The sequence below is a fragment of the Myotis daubentonii genome, chromosome 2 (assembly GCF_963259705.1).
Source record: "Myotis daubentonii chromosome 2, mMyoDau2.1, whole genome shotgun sequence".
NCBI lineage: Eukaryota > Metazoa > Chordata > Mammalia > Chiroptera > Vespertilionidae > Myotis > Myotis daubentonii.
Window position 1 is genome coordinate 57,957,473 of NC_081841.1, and position 11,870 is coordinate 57,969,342.

Consider the following 11,870-nt stretch of genomic DNA (forward strand, 5'->3'; position numbering starts at 1 on the left):
CCATAAATTATTTTTTGTTATTTAATCAGTGAGTTGGATTTTTGTTTATTCTAACCTAAAGAATCTTAACTAGTACAGAAATTAGTACCACAAGTGGGGGGTTTCAAGAGGCAGGCCCTAGCCCAGCCAATGTGGTTTAGTGAATTGTGAGTCATCCCATTCACCAAGAGGTCACTGGTTCGATTCTCCATCAGGGCACATGCCCAGGTTATGGGCTCAATCCCCAGGAGGGAGCATGCAGGAGACAGCTGATCAATATTTCTCTCTCATCAGTGTTTCTCTCTCTCCCTCTCCCTTCCTCTCTATCTAAAAAATCAATAAAAACTATATATATATATTTTTTTAAAAAAGGCAGGACCTAAAACATGGAATTGATTCAACCAAAGAGGTAAGAGGAAGGGCAGTAAGAACCCCTATATCTTGGGTTGAAAAACTGGCAATCTAATACATCTAGTTATTCAGTTTCCTGTTGGGATGCAGATCATGTGCCTACTATGGCTGTAGCAGTACATTACTTAGTAGAGATATTTAATGTTAGATTGGGCTGGCTTCTTGTTGGTACTAGTAAAGTACTGTAAAAGGAAAACTTATTCTCAAACTAGCCCACCCAAAGACAGAAAAGGAAGAAAACATAGCATAGCTACAGGAAGCCCTTCCTGCCTATGATCAAAGTTGGCTGATAGTCTGGCCCTGGAGGGTATTGCTCAGTGGTTAGAGTGTTGGCCCTCGCACCAAAGTGTTGAGGGTTAGATTCCCGGTCAAGGGCACATACCTGGGTTGCAGGTTCGATCCCAGGCCTGGTTGGGGCGCGTGCAGGAGGCAACCAGTCAATGTGTCTCTCTCACATAGATGTTTCTCTCTCCTCTTCTTTTCCACTCTCTCTAAACATCAGTGGAAAAAATATCCTCAGGTGAGGATTAACCAAACAAACAAATAAACAAAGATGGATGATATTCTGGAAACTGGCAGGATTAGAAAACCCTGGAAACTTTGCCTCTAGATATCTGTATAATAAAAGCCTAAGCAACTGTTACAGTGGAACGACCGGTCGCTATGATGCACACTGACCACCAGGGGGCAGATGCTCAATGCAGGAGCTACCCTTTGGTGGTCATTGCACTCCCACAGAGGGAGCACCGCTCACCCAGAAGCCGGGCTCATGGCTGGCGAGCACAGCTGCCATGGCGGGAGCCTCTCATGACTGAGCAGCAGCAGCAGGCACAGCGGCCGGGATGAGCACGAGCAGCGTGGCGCCGCCCTGATTTGGGCTCCTCCCTGGCTGCCTGCCACTTGGCGCACTGCTGCATCCCCTGAGGGGTCCCGGACTGCGAGAAGGATATCCAACTGCCTGCTTAGGCCCGATCCCGGTGCCGTTCTCTGTAGAAGGAACTCAGTCTGAACAACTCAGTGACTCAGGGAAGTGCAGGGAACTCAGGGTGAGGCTGCCTCCATGTTTGACTCACCCACTCGATGGTGTTCACAGGACAGACCGTGGTGGCCCAGCCCGTGCACATGCAGCAGCTGCTGAAGCTCAAGCAGCAGGCCGTGCATCAGCAGAAGGCCATCCAGCCACAAGCCGGCAGTCGGACATCCCCTGAGGGGTCCCAGACTGTGAGAGGGCACAGGCCAGGCTGAGGGACTCCCCTCCCCCAGTGCACGAATTTTGTGCACTGGGCCTTTAGTATTAGTATAAGCAGAAATAGGGATAGGGGAATACATTGTATGAGGTAAGACAGATATAGATGCATCTTGCTCCCCAGCCCTTTCCTGGTTTTATATTCTAGCTCATAGAATCCACCAGCAGCAAAGAGACTTATTTGTCCACCAAGGGACTTATAGTATCAAAGAAACTCTAGGTTTCTTTGGTGACAATGACCAGACTTTTTTATAAATCTTCACCTCAGGATATTTTTTCCATTGACCTTTAGAGAGAGTAGAAGAGAGGGAGGAGAGAGATAGAGAGAAATGTCAATGTGAGAGAGACACATTGACTAGTTGCCTTCTGCATGCCCCGAGCCAGGAATCGAACCTGCAACCAAGGTACATGTCCTTGACTGGGAATCAAACCTGAGACCCTTGGGTCTGTGGGCCAATGCTGTAACCACTGAGCCAAATAGGCTAGGGCTGGCCAGGTTTTTTAACTTCTGGCAAGTCTTAGGTCCCTAAACACAGTGAATCAGTCGTCATAGGGATACACTAGAGCAGTAATTCTTATACTTTTATGTATATAAGAAGTTTATTAAAAGTAGCAATTCTTGGGCTTCATCCCCAAAGAATATGATTCTTTCTATCTGGGATTGGGCTGGGGAATCTGCATTATTAATTAATGTCCCTGGTGAGTCACATGTAGGTGATAGGGAACCCCCACTTTGGGAGACATACGTAGCCTTTAGGGAAATTATTAAATTCCTTAAGGAGCCGTAACTGGTTTGGCTCGGTGGATAGAGCGTCAGCCTGCGGACTCAAGGGTCCCAGGTTCGATTCCGGTCAAGGGCATGTACCTTGGTTGCGGGCACATCCCCAGTAGGGGGTGTGCAGGAGGCAGCTGATTGATGTGTGTCTCTTATCGATGTTTCTAGCTCTCTATCCCTCTCCCTTCCTCTCTGTAAAAAATCAATAAAAATATATATATATATTTTTTAAAATTCCTTAAGGACTGGCAGCAGGACTGCATTGTCCTCACGGTATCTAGCAGTGTGTAGGGCACAGAACAGGAGCTTTGCAGACCTTGTCTACTAGACCCCAGAGGCATGGGTCTCCAGAGCCAAGGGTTTGGGAAGCACGCAGGCTGTGATTCCAGAGACTGACCTGCCTGCGTCCCCGCTCCCCTGCCCCTTGACTCCTCTTGATCCTGCTTTGCACCGACTGGGGCAGCCTTCCCCAGACACTGAGCTGGCAGTGGAACATGCCCGGGATCCCCGTCAGTGCCCCCTGTTCAGCCAGAGAGTTCGGGGCACATCTGTGGGGGTGAGGGATGTGCCAAACGTTGGAGAGAGTCTTTATTAGGCTTCTCCATGTTTATTTTCCTCCTTCGACCACCTCAGGGCAGGGAGTGTTCTGGGAGCCTCCGTGAAGCAGTTACACTTTGCTGGCACCTTGTGTGACTCATGTGTCTCAGGGCCTCACACCCTCCATCAAAGGCCTTGGAATGGTCAAGGTCAGGATATTTAAAACCACATTCTTGGGAGCGCTCTGGATCCTGCCGACTCAGCTCAGGGAGAGGGAAGTGCCAGAGGACAGCTGTCAGTGCTCGTGCCACCATGTATGGCAAGCCTAACAGCACACACCAGTTACGGGTATGGCCATGTTGTTGTTTAGTTCTAGCTGGTGATGCCCAAGGGACCATATAGTTCTCTTTATTCATTATCCTAAAGATTTAATTCAGCACCTACTGTGTGCCAGACACCGGGGAGGATACAAAGATGTGTAGACACGATCCTGCCCCAGATGAGCTCCCAGACTAGGAAGCAACATAGAGGCCCTGCAGAGAGACTCATGAGTGATAATCAAACTCATAGTTATTATAAGCTCCCTCTAGAGGGGTGTCCAACTGGGGGTGGTGGAGATGATGGTGGGGTATAGGGAAAAATTCTGGAAGCAGGGTCCTGGGTGGAATATATAAAGTTAAGTGGAAGTTGCCCAGGCTACATTCAGTTTCTGGCAAAGATGGAATAACAGGGATGGAGTTTACCCTCCCATCTGGAGTAATGAAAAAGTTGTATATGAAGCAATAGTTCTGGCATCAGACAGCACAGGACAGTGATCCTCAGGCGAGGGGAAACAAATGAATGAGCCCTGTGGTCACCTCAGTGTACGGCCTGGAGAGTTTCAAGGCTGCAGCACAAAGAGGAGGAACCCAGGTGGGGTCCAACCGTTTCTCTGAGTTGAAGAGATGGAGCAAGTAGTCCATTGAGGTCATGGCAGCTAGAGTTTTCAAGGCAGAGTGCCAGAGAGGAGTGAGAGGTGGAGAGAGGAAGGAAGAGAGAGGAGGTTGTAGGGTTAGATGGGTGGGGGGAAGGATACCCAGGAATCTGCAGAGGGTTCCCTTGAGTCTTTAGCTGAGTACTGCTCAGAGCATTTTGTAACGAAACTACTTAGGGAAACAACCACACAAAAGCAGAGGAAATAATTCTTGGAGCTCACACGAGGCCAAGAACAGTTTATGTTCCCATTAGCCAGAATGGCAAACCTCATACATCACAAGGCTTCAGATGGAGTACTCAGAAGGGGATGCCCTCAGTAGCGGATTAGTTCTTGAGTAGTTGATATTCTGGTCCCAACTAGCAAAGCTTAAAAGTGAGACACAGAATAATCAAACTGTTTCCACGTAACTTTACTGTGTCCCAGAACATAGCTCAAACGTATTTATAGAAATACAAAAATACCCAGCACCCAAGGTAAAATTCACAATGTTTGCCATTCAGTCCAAAATCATCAGGCAAGCAAATAATCAGCAAAATATGACCCATAACAAGGAAAACCGATCAATCCATCAATGGAAGCAAACCCAGAAATGACACAGATGTTACAACAAGGACATTAATAGACAAAGACATAAAAAAAATGTTATATGTTCAAGAAAGTAAAAGAAAGATTGAGCATGTTAAGTACAGGCATGGAAGATATAAAAAAGATCCAAGTCTAACTTATAGAGATGAAAAATATAATGCGGAATATTTTTAAAGAGCACTGAATGTGATTAACATCAGCTTAGACCCTGAAAAAGAAAACATTAGTGAACTTGGTGATACAGTCCTAGGGACTATCCAAAATGAAGCACAGGAAGATTAAAAGTGGCGGCAGAGTAAGTGGATGTTGCACGGACATGCTCCCAAGAACAAACTGGAATTACAACTAAAATACAGAAAAACTCCTTGAATAATCTACGGAAGACTCGCAGGAGAGAACCCTGATACCCGAGGACCGAAAGTGGAGACCGCACAGCGTCCAACCGCTGGCATAAACATTATGAATCCAAGCCTTTTGAGAGAAGGGGAGCTGTTTGGAAAACGAGCTCTTTCCACTCCTGTAGTAGAAAAGCGTTCAGTATCTTCAGAGGCGTCAACATCATCACCATCGAAGAAGAAGAAAGCAAAGCTAGAACATGGAGGATCATCTTGCTCTAAACAAAATTCAGCAGCAGGCAAGCACTTCATAAAGGAAAGCCAGCACCACTAACGATACTACTGTAAACATAAATAAAAGCAGAATGACAAAGCAGGTAGTGTCCCAGTTATCATGCACAGGGTAAATTTTTGAACTTGAAAACCAAGGTACTGATAAACAGATGTCATGGTTTCATTCCATAGGCTGGAGCTCAGGGAGACCATTCTTAGGATTCCACTTCTTGTACTGCCCTTTTGAATCTACAAAAAGGGAGAAAATGAATATATGTAATCAGAATCGACAAACTTATCAATACAAATCTCAATGCTAAGATTCGTTAATACATTTATATAGGCATACTGCGTCTTCCTTCTTTTCTGCCAGAATTAATCCCTGAATGGTATTAATTTAATAAATAAATGTAAATACACACACACACACACACACACACACAAGAAACACGGGAAAAAAAGACTGAGGAAAGAAAAAAAGAACAGAGCATCAGTGATCTGTGAGAAAACTTCTGAGGGCCTATGTATATTTGGAGTCCCAGAAAAAGGGGGAGGGCAGAAAATACATTTGAACAAATAATGGTCAAATATATTCCAAGATTGATAAAAAACTATAAGCCAACAGATCTAAGATGCTCAGTGAGCCCCTAACACAAGAAATTGAACTATACTAAAGCATATTATAATAAAACTAGGGGCCCGGTGCACGAAATTCGTGCACTGGGTGTGTGTGTGTGTGGGGGGGGGAGTGTCCCTCAGCCCAGCCTGCCCCCTCTCACATACTGGGAGCTCTCAGGCGTTGACCCCCATCACCCTCAAATCGCAGGATCAGCCCCTTGCCCAGGCCTGACGCCTCTGACAGAGGTGTCAGGCTTGGACAGGGGACCCCCATCTCCCCCTGATCACTGGCTCTGGCCCCCGCCCAGGCCTGAGGCCTCTGGCCCAGGAATCATGCCTGGGCAGGGGACCCCCATCTCCCTCTGATTGCTTGCTCCACCCCCCGCCCAAGCCTGACCCCTCTGACCCAGCCTTCAGGCCTGGGCAAGGGGACCCTCATATCCCCCAATCCCCGGCTCCGCCCCCCACCCAGGCCTGATGCCTCGGCCAGAGGAGTTGACCCTCATCACCCTCCGATCACCAATCACTGGATCGGCCCCTTGACCAGGCCTGAGGCCTCCGGGAGAGGTGTCAGGCCTGGGCAGGGGACCCCCAGCTCCCCGCGGTTGCTGGCTCCACCCCTGCCCAGGCCTAAGGCCTCTGGCCTAGGCATCTGGCCCGGGCAGCAGGGACCCACAGCTGCAGCGGCCCCTCGATCGTGGGCTCCGCTTTAGGCCCAGGCAAGGGACCCCTAGCTCCTGGGACTGCCAGCTTCAACCGTGCCCAGCTCCCATCGCTGGCTCCACCCCTACTTCCTGCTATCACTGGCCAGGGCGGCAAAGGCACCTGATTCTCTGATCATGGCTGGGGGGCAGGGCAAAGGCGGCCCCAGGGCCGCCTCCAGCTCTTAGCTCCCCCCTGGGTTTCCAATCACTTTCAGTGGCAGGGGGCTTCTTCCTGCTTTACCTTTCGCCTCCCTGCATTGTGCCTACATATGCAAATTAACCGCCATCTTGTTGGCAGTTAACTGCCAATCTTAGTTGGCAGTTAATTTGCATATAGCCCTGATTAGCCAATGAAAAGGGTAGCTCGTACGCCAATTACCATTTTTCTCTTTTATTAGTGTTGATTGCTTAAATCCAGTGCTAAGTAAAATATCTTAAAAGCACCCAGAGAAAAAAGACATTTTATGTACAAAGAAACAAAGAGAAAAATGACAGTAAATTTTTTTTTACCACAATGAAAGCCAGAAGTTAATGGAGCAACATCTTTATAATACTGAAAGAAAAATCGTCAGCCTAGAATTCTATACCCAACAAAAGTATCTTTAAAAAACTAAGGTGAAATGAAAACAACTTCAGACAAAATGTGAAAGAATTCAGCCTGGCTGGTGTGACTCAGTGGTTGAGCATCAACTATACACCAAGAGGTCACTCGGTTCGACCCTGGTCAGGGCACATGCCCGGGTGTGGGCTCAATGCCAGTGGGTGGCGTGCAGGAGGCGCAGATTGATGTTGATGTTTTTCTCTCATTGATGTTTCTATCTCTCTTCCTCTCCCTTGCTCTCTCTCTAAAATCAATAAAAACACTTAAAAAAATGAAAGAATTCATTATCAGTAGACCTGTACTATAAGAAATGTTGACAAAAGTCCTTCAAGCAGAAGGAACATTATACTAGATAGAAGTCTGGATCTATACAAGGCAATTAAGAGCACTGGGAAGGAGGTGTTCTATGATCTACACTAATAAAAGAGAAAAATGGTAATTGGCGTATGACGATACCCTTTTCATTGGCTAATCAGGGCTATATGCAAATTAACTGCCAACTATGATTGGCAGTTAACTGCCAACTAAGATTGGCAGTTAACTGCCAACAAGATGGCGGTTAATTTGCATATGTAGGCACAATGCAGGGAGGCGAAAGGGAAAGCAGGAAGAAGCCCCCTGCCACTGACAGTGATCAGAAACCCAGGGGGGAGCTAAGAGCTGGGGGGCAGGGCAAAGGTGGCCCTGGTGCCGCCTTTGCCCTGCCCCCCAGCCATGATCGGAGAATCAGGTGCCTTTGCCGCCCTGGCCAGTGATAGCAGGAAGTAGGGGTGGAGCCAGCGATGGGAACTGGGCACAGTCGAAGCTGGCAGTCCCAGGAGCTAGGGGTCCCTTGCCTGGGCCTAAAGCGGAGCCCACGATCGCGGGGCCGCTGCAGCTGCGGGTCCCCGCTGCCTGGGCCGGACGCCTAGGCCAGAGGCGTTAGGCCTGGGCAGGGGTGGAGCCTGCAGCCGCGGGGAGCTGGGGGTCCCCTGCCCAGGCCTGACACCTCTCCCGGAGGCCTCAGGCCTGGTCAAGGGGCCGATCCGGTGATTGGTGATCAGAGGGTGATGAGGGTCAACTCCTCTGGCCGAGGCATCAGGCCTGGGCGGGGGGCTGAGCCGGGGATTGGGGGGATATGATGGTCCCCTTGCCCAGGCCTGAAGCCTGGGTCAGAGGCGTCAGGCTTGGGCGGGGGGTGGAGCAAGCGATCAGAGGGAGATGGGGGTCCCCTGCCCAGGCATGATTCCTGGGCCAGAGGCCTCAGGCCTGGGCGGGGGCCAGAGCCAGTGATCAGGGGGAGATGGGGGTCCCCTGTCCAAGCCTGACACCTCTGGCGGAGGCGTCAGGCCTGGGCAGGGGGCCGATCAGGCGATTGGAGGGTGATGGGGGTCTACGCCTCTGGCTGAGGCATCAGGCCTGGGCTGGGGGCAGAACCAGTGATGGGGGGAAATGAGGGTCCCCTGTCCAGGCCTGACGCCTCTGTCAGAGGCGTCAGGCCTGAGCAAGGAGCCGATCCTGCGATTGGAGGGTGATGGGGGTCAACGCCTGAGGGCTCCCAGTATGTGAGAGGGGGCAGACTGGGCTGAGGGACACTCCCCCCACCCACACACACACCCAGTGCATGAATTTTGTGCACCGGGCCCCTAGTATATAATAATATAATTAGAATATCAGTTTTGAAACCCATAATGAATTAATGGATCTAGGCAATGCTGAACAATAGCTGACAATATGACAAAAAGAGAGACAACCAAATATTATATACATTGACAGAGGCACATTTCACCACCTATGTAAAAAACAGAAACAAGCCAAAACCGGTTTGGCTCAGTGGATGGAGCGTCGGCCTGTGGACTGAAGGGTCCCAGGTTCGATTCCGGTCAGGGGCATGTGCCTGGGTTGTGGGCACATCCCCAGTGGGAGATGTGCAGGAGGCAGCTGATCGATGTTTCTCTCTCATCGATGTTTCTAACTCTCTATCTCTCTCCCTTCCTCTCTGTAAAAAATCAATAAAAATATAAAAAAAACACCAGAAACAAAAAGAGATAATAATAATCAAACCAGAATCTGACTTTGAGATCTAATTATCAATTTACAAGGTACACAGGGGATAAAGAAATGTGTTTAATAAAACCACTGTGTTTTACTTAAAAAAAAAGATCCAGATAGGAAATTCTGTAGGATAAACAACCAGATTTTTTTCATAAAAAACACACACAACAAAAACAAATTGCAAGGGGAGAGAGAGAGAGAGAGGGAGAGAGAGGCACATTTACATGGAGGGGGACTACAAGAGACTTAAGAGACACATCAATCAATCAATCAACCAACCAACCAATCACAACGTATGGATCTTGTTTAGATTCCTAGTTCAAACTCATTAAAAAGGAAATAAGATAAGACATTCAGGGAAATGTGAACACTGACAGGTATTTAAAGAATTATTGGACAGAAAAAAGTTACCCAGGCCAACAGGACGAAGACCCCGGGCCAGCATGGGAAAAGGCAGGCCGCCGTGAGGGGGGACAGTTTGGCAGTTACAGGAGCAAGGCCTCAGCTTGCCTTTCCCTCCAAGCTAGGCTGGCTGTGGAGCTCTGATTTCTGAGAAAGGAAAATGCAGAATATTGACCTGGAGACTATTTCTGTTGACTTCTCCTGGCCCCCTGGGGAAGGGGGGAGTGCGTTGGAAGCAGGGTCTCCTGGAGGGCTTTCAGGGCCACCCTCAGCAACTGGGGACGTGGACCTGGCCGCTTGGGAGAGACAGAGGCTTTGAGCACTTTAACCTCATCCCACCCTCCTAGCTCTGCCTGCGGGTGGAAGGCCAGGACTTAGCATAGAGCAGAGGAAAGAAAAGAGGGAAGGAGAGAGAGGCGGAGAAGAGGGAAGAGAGCAGGGAAGGCTGAAGTTCAAGCTCAGTATGCACTCAGTGGCTTTAAAGTACCAATTGACTTTTGGTCTCTAAACATTAGGAAGGATGCTGCCCTCCTCCCCTTGTGCTCAGTTCAGAGACAAGGTGCCTGGTAGAGGGAGAAAGGGGACGCTCGGGCCACAGAGGCGAAGGGGCTTGCTCGGGTCGACAGGCAAGTTGAGATGATGAAATGGCTGAAGGACAAGCCAGGGCACCGGGCATTTATCCCTGATCACTCAGGGTCAGTCATGTGTGCCATTGCGCCTGTGTCCTGTGGTTCCTTGCTGCATCAAGTGCCCAGTGAGAAACAATAACGAGGATTTTATTAGCTAACCCTGGAGAACCGGTGCATGAATTCGTGCATGGGTAGTGTCTGGCAGGCCCACCTGGATCGGGGTAGGGGGGGCCAATAGGGGCAGGGTCGGCCTGGGAGAGGGGCCCCGGCCGGCCCTGCTCCCTGGTCGAACTCCCAGTGGAGGGGACAATTTGCATGTTAGCCTTTGATTATATAGGATTATTGAGCACCCATGATGCCAGTCCCAATTCTAAGTGTTTTACAGGTTAATTCACTTCATCTTCTCAACATCTTTGAGCAAGGGACTATTATTAAACCCATCTCACAGATGATGTAACTGAGCCCAGAGAGGTTAAGTACCTTACCCAAGGTCACACAGATAGTAGAAAAAGTCTAGTTTCAGAGCTTCAGCTCTTCCCAGCTACCCTGGACGGCAGTGGTGAGCTGGTCTGGCTGAGTGACTGCAGCCCACTCCCCCACAGAGCTCTGCACTGGCGCCTCCTCCCCCCAGAGCAGCTGGGGCCCAGGCTGGAGCTGAGGCCAGAAGAGACCTTGTGGCCACACTGGAAAAGCCACCCCGCGCAGGAAAGGCTGCAGGGCCCGGGGCTGGAGAGAGTTGCCAAGAACAACAGCGGGCCTGCCCTAAACTGTTCTCAGCTGCTCAGCCTGGATGCAAGGCTGCGTGTCCGCGATGCTTATCAGCCCTCCGAGGGAGAACTGAATTGCGAGCATTCCAATCCCAGGCTATGATGAGGGGCCTGGGCAAGGGGTGTCCAGGCCGCATTCCGCCAGGGCGAGCGAGGGCTGGGGAGGGCCGCCCTCCCGTGAGGCCCAGCCTTGCTCGGGGTGGGCAGCGGGTCCCCTCCCCAGGTTCTGGCAGAACACTCCTGAACAATTTGGCCTGAAATAGCGTAAGAACTTCTTTCCCATTTTTTTTCCCCAGGCTTTTGGATGAAATTATATTTTACAAATGACTCATTATTATATTTATAGCTTCTCTCCAAATGATTCAAATTGTGGTTTGTCGCCTCCCTGTCTCTCAGCTCCCCCAGCTCGCCGGGAAGAGAGGCTGTTGACGGCACGGCCAGGTGTGGCTGCGAGCGCTGCCCCTGTAATTACCTTCCCCGCGCCCTGACAGGCACGGGCGCACTCAGTCATGCGGCCTTTGTTCCAGCTTGCTGTTGGGGGACAGTGCCCGCCAGGAACTCGGCTTGGAAGCTGCTCCTGTAGGAAGTGCCTGTGTGTGGGGGGGGGGGGGGGGAGGGGGGAGGGGGGAGTGGGGGGGCGACCGAGGGGGAGGCCTGTTCTGGGGAGGCTGAGACAGAGGGCGCCTTTGTGAGCGCACAGGCTGGAGAGGCAGGAGCTGCCCGGTCCTCTAAGCACCCAGTCAGAGCGGGGGAGGGCCAGGCCGGTGAGGGCCTCCTGGGGGGGCAGTGCTCTCCCCCACCCCCACCCCGCCCCGTGGAGCCGTGGAGAGGGTAGCTGGGGGAGGAGGTGGTGGCTCAGACGTTCCAGGCTGCGCTAGTGTCGGGCTGTTTGTGCTTCATGGTTTCTTGTGAGGAACCGCTCCGGCTTTCAGGAATGGGGGTTGTGGGGAGTGTCTACAGTTCCCTCCCGCTCCCAGTCCAAGTGACTGCTCTGCTCC

General features: G+C 50.6%; 1 long non-coding RNA gene across 1 annotated transcript; it reads right to left on the bottom strand.

The window, feature by feature from the left end:
- Positions 1-4,317: 4,317 nt before the first annotated feature.
- On the bottom strand, positions 4,318-11,471 carry LOC132227839 (uncharacterized). Its single transcript, XR_009451243.1, has 3 exons — positions 11,345-11,471; positions 9,486-9,623; positions 4,318-5,366 (listed from the first exon to the last, which is right to left on the bottom strand). It is a non-coding gene; the product is annotated as an uncharacterized LOC132227839 (long non-coding RNA).
- Between the last annotated feature and the right edge of the window lie 399 nt (positions 11,472-11,870).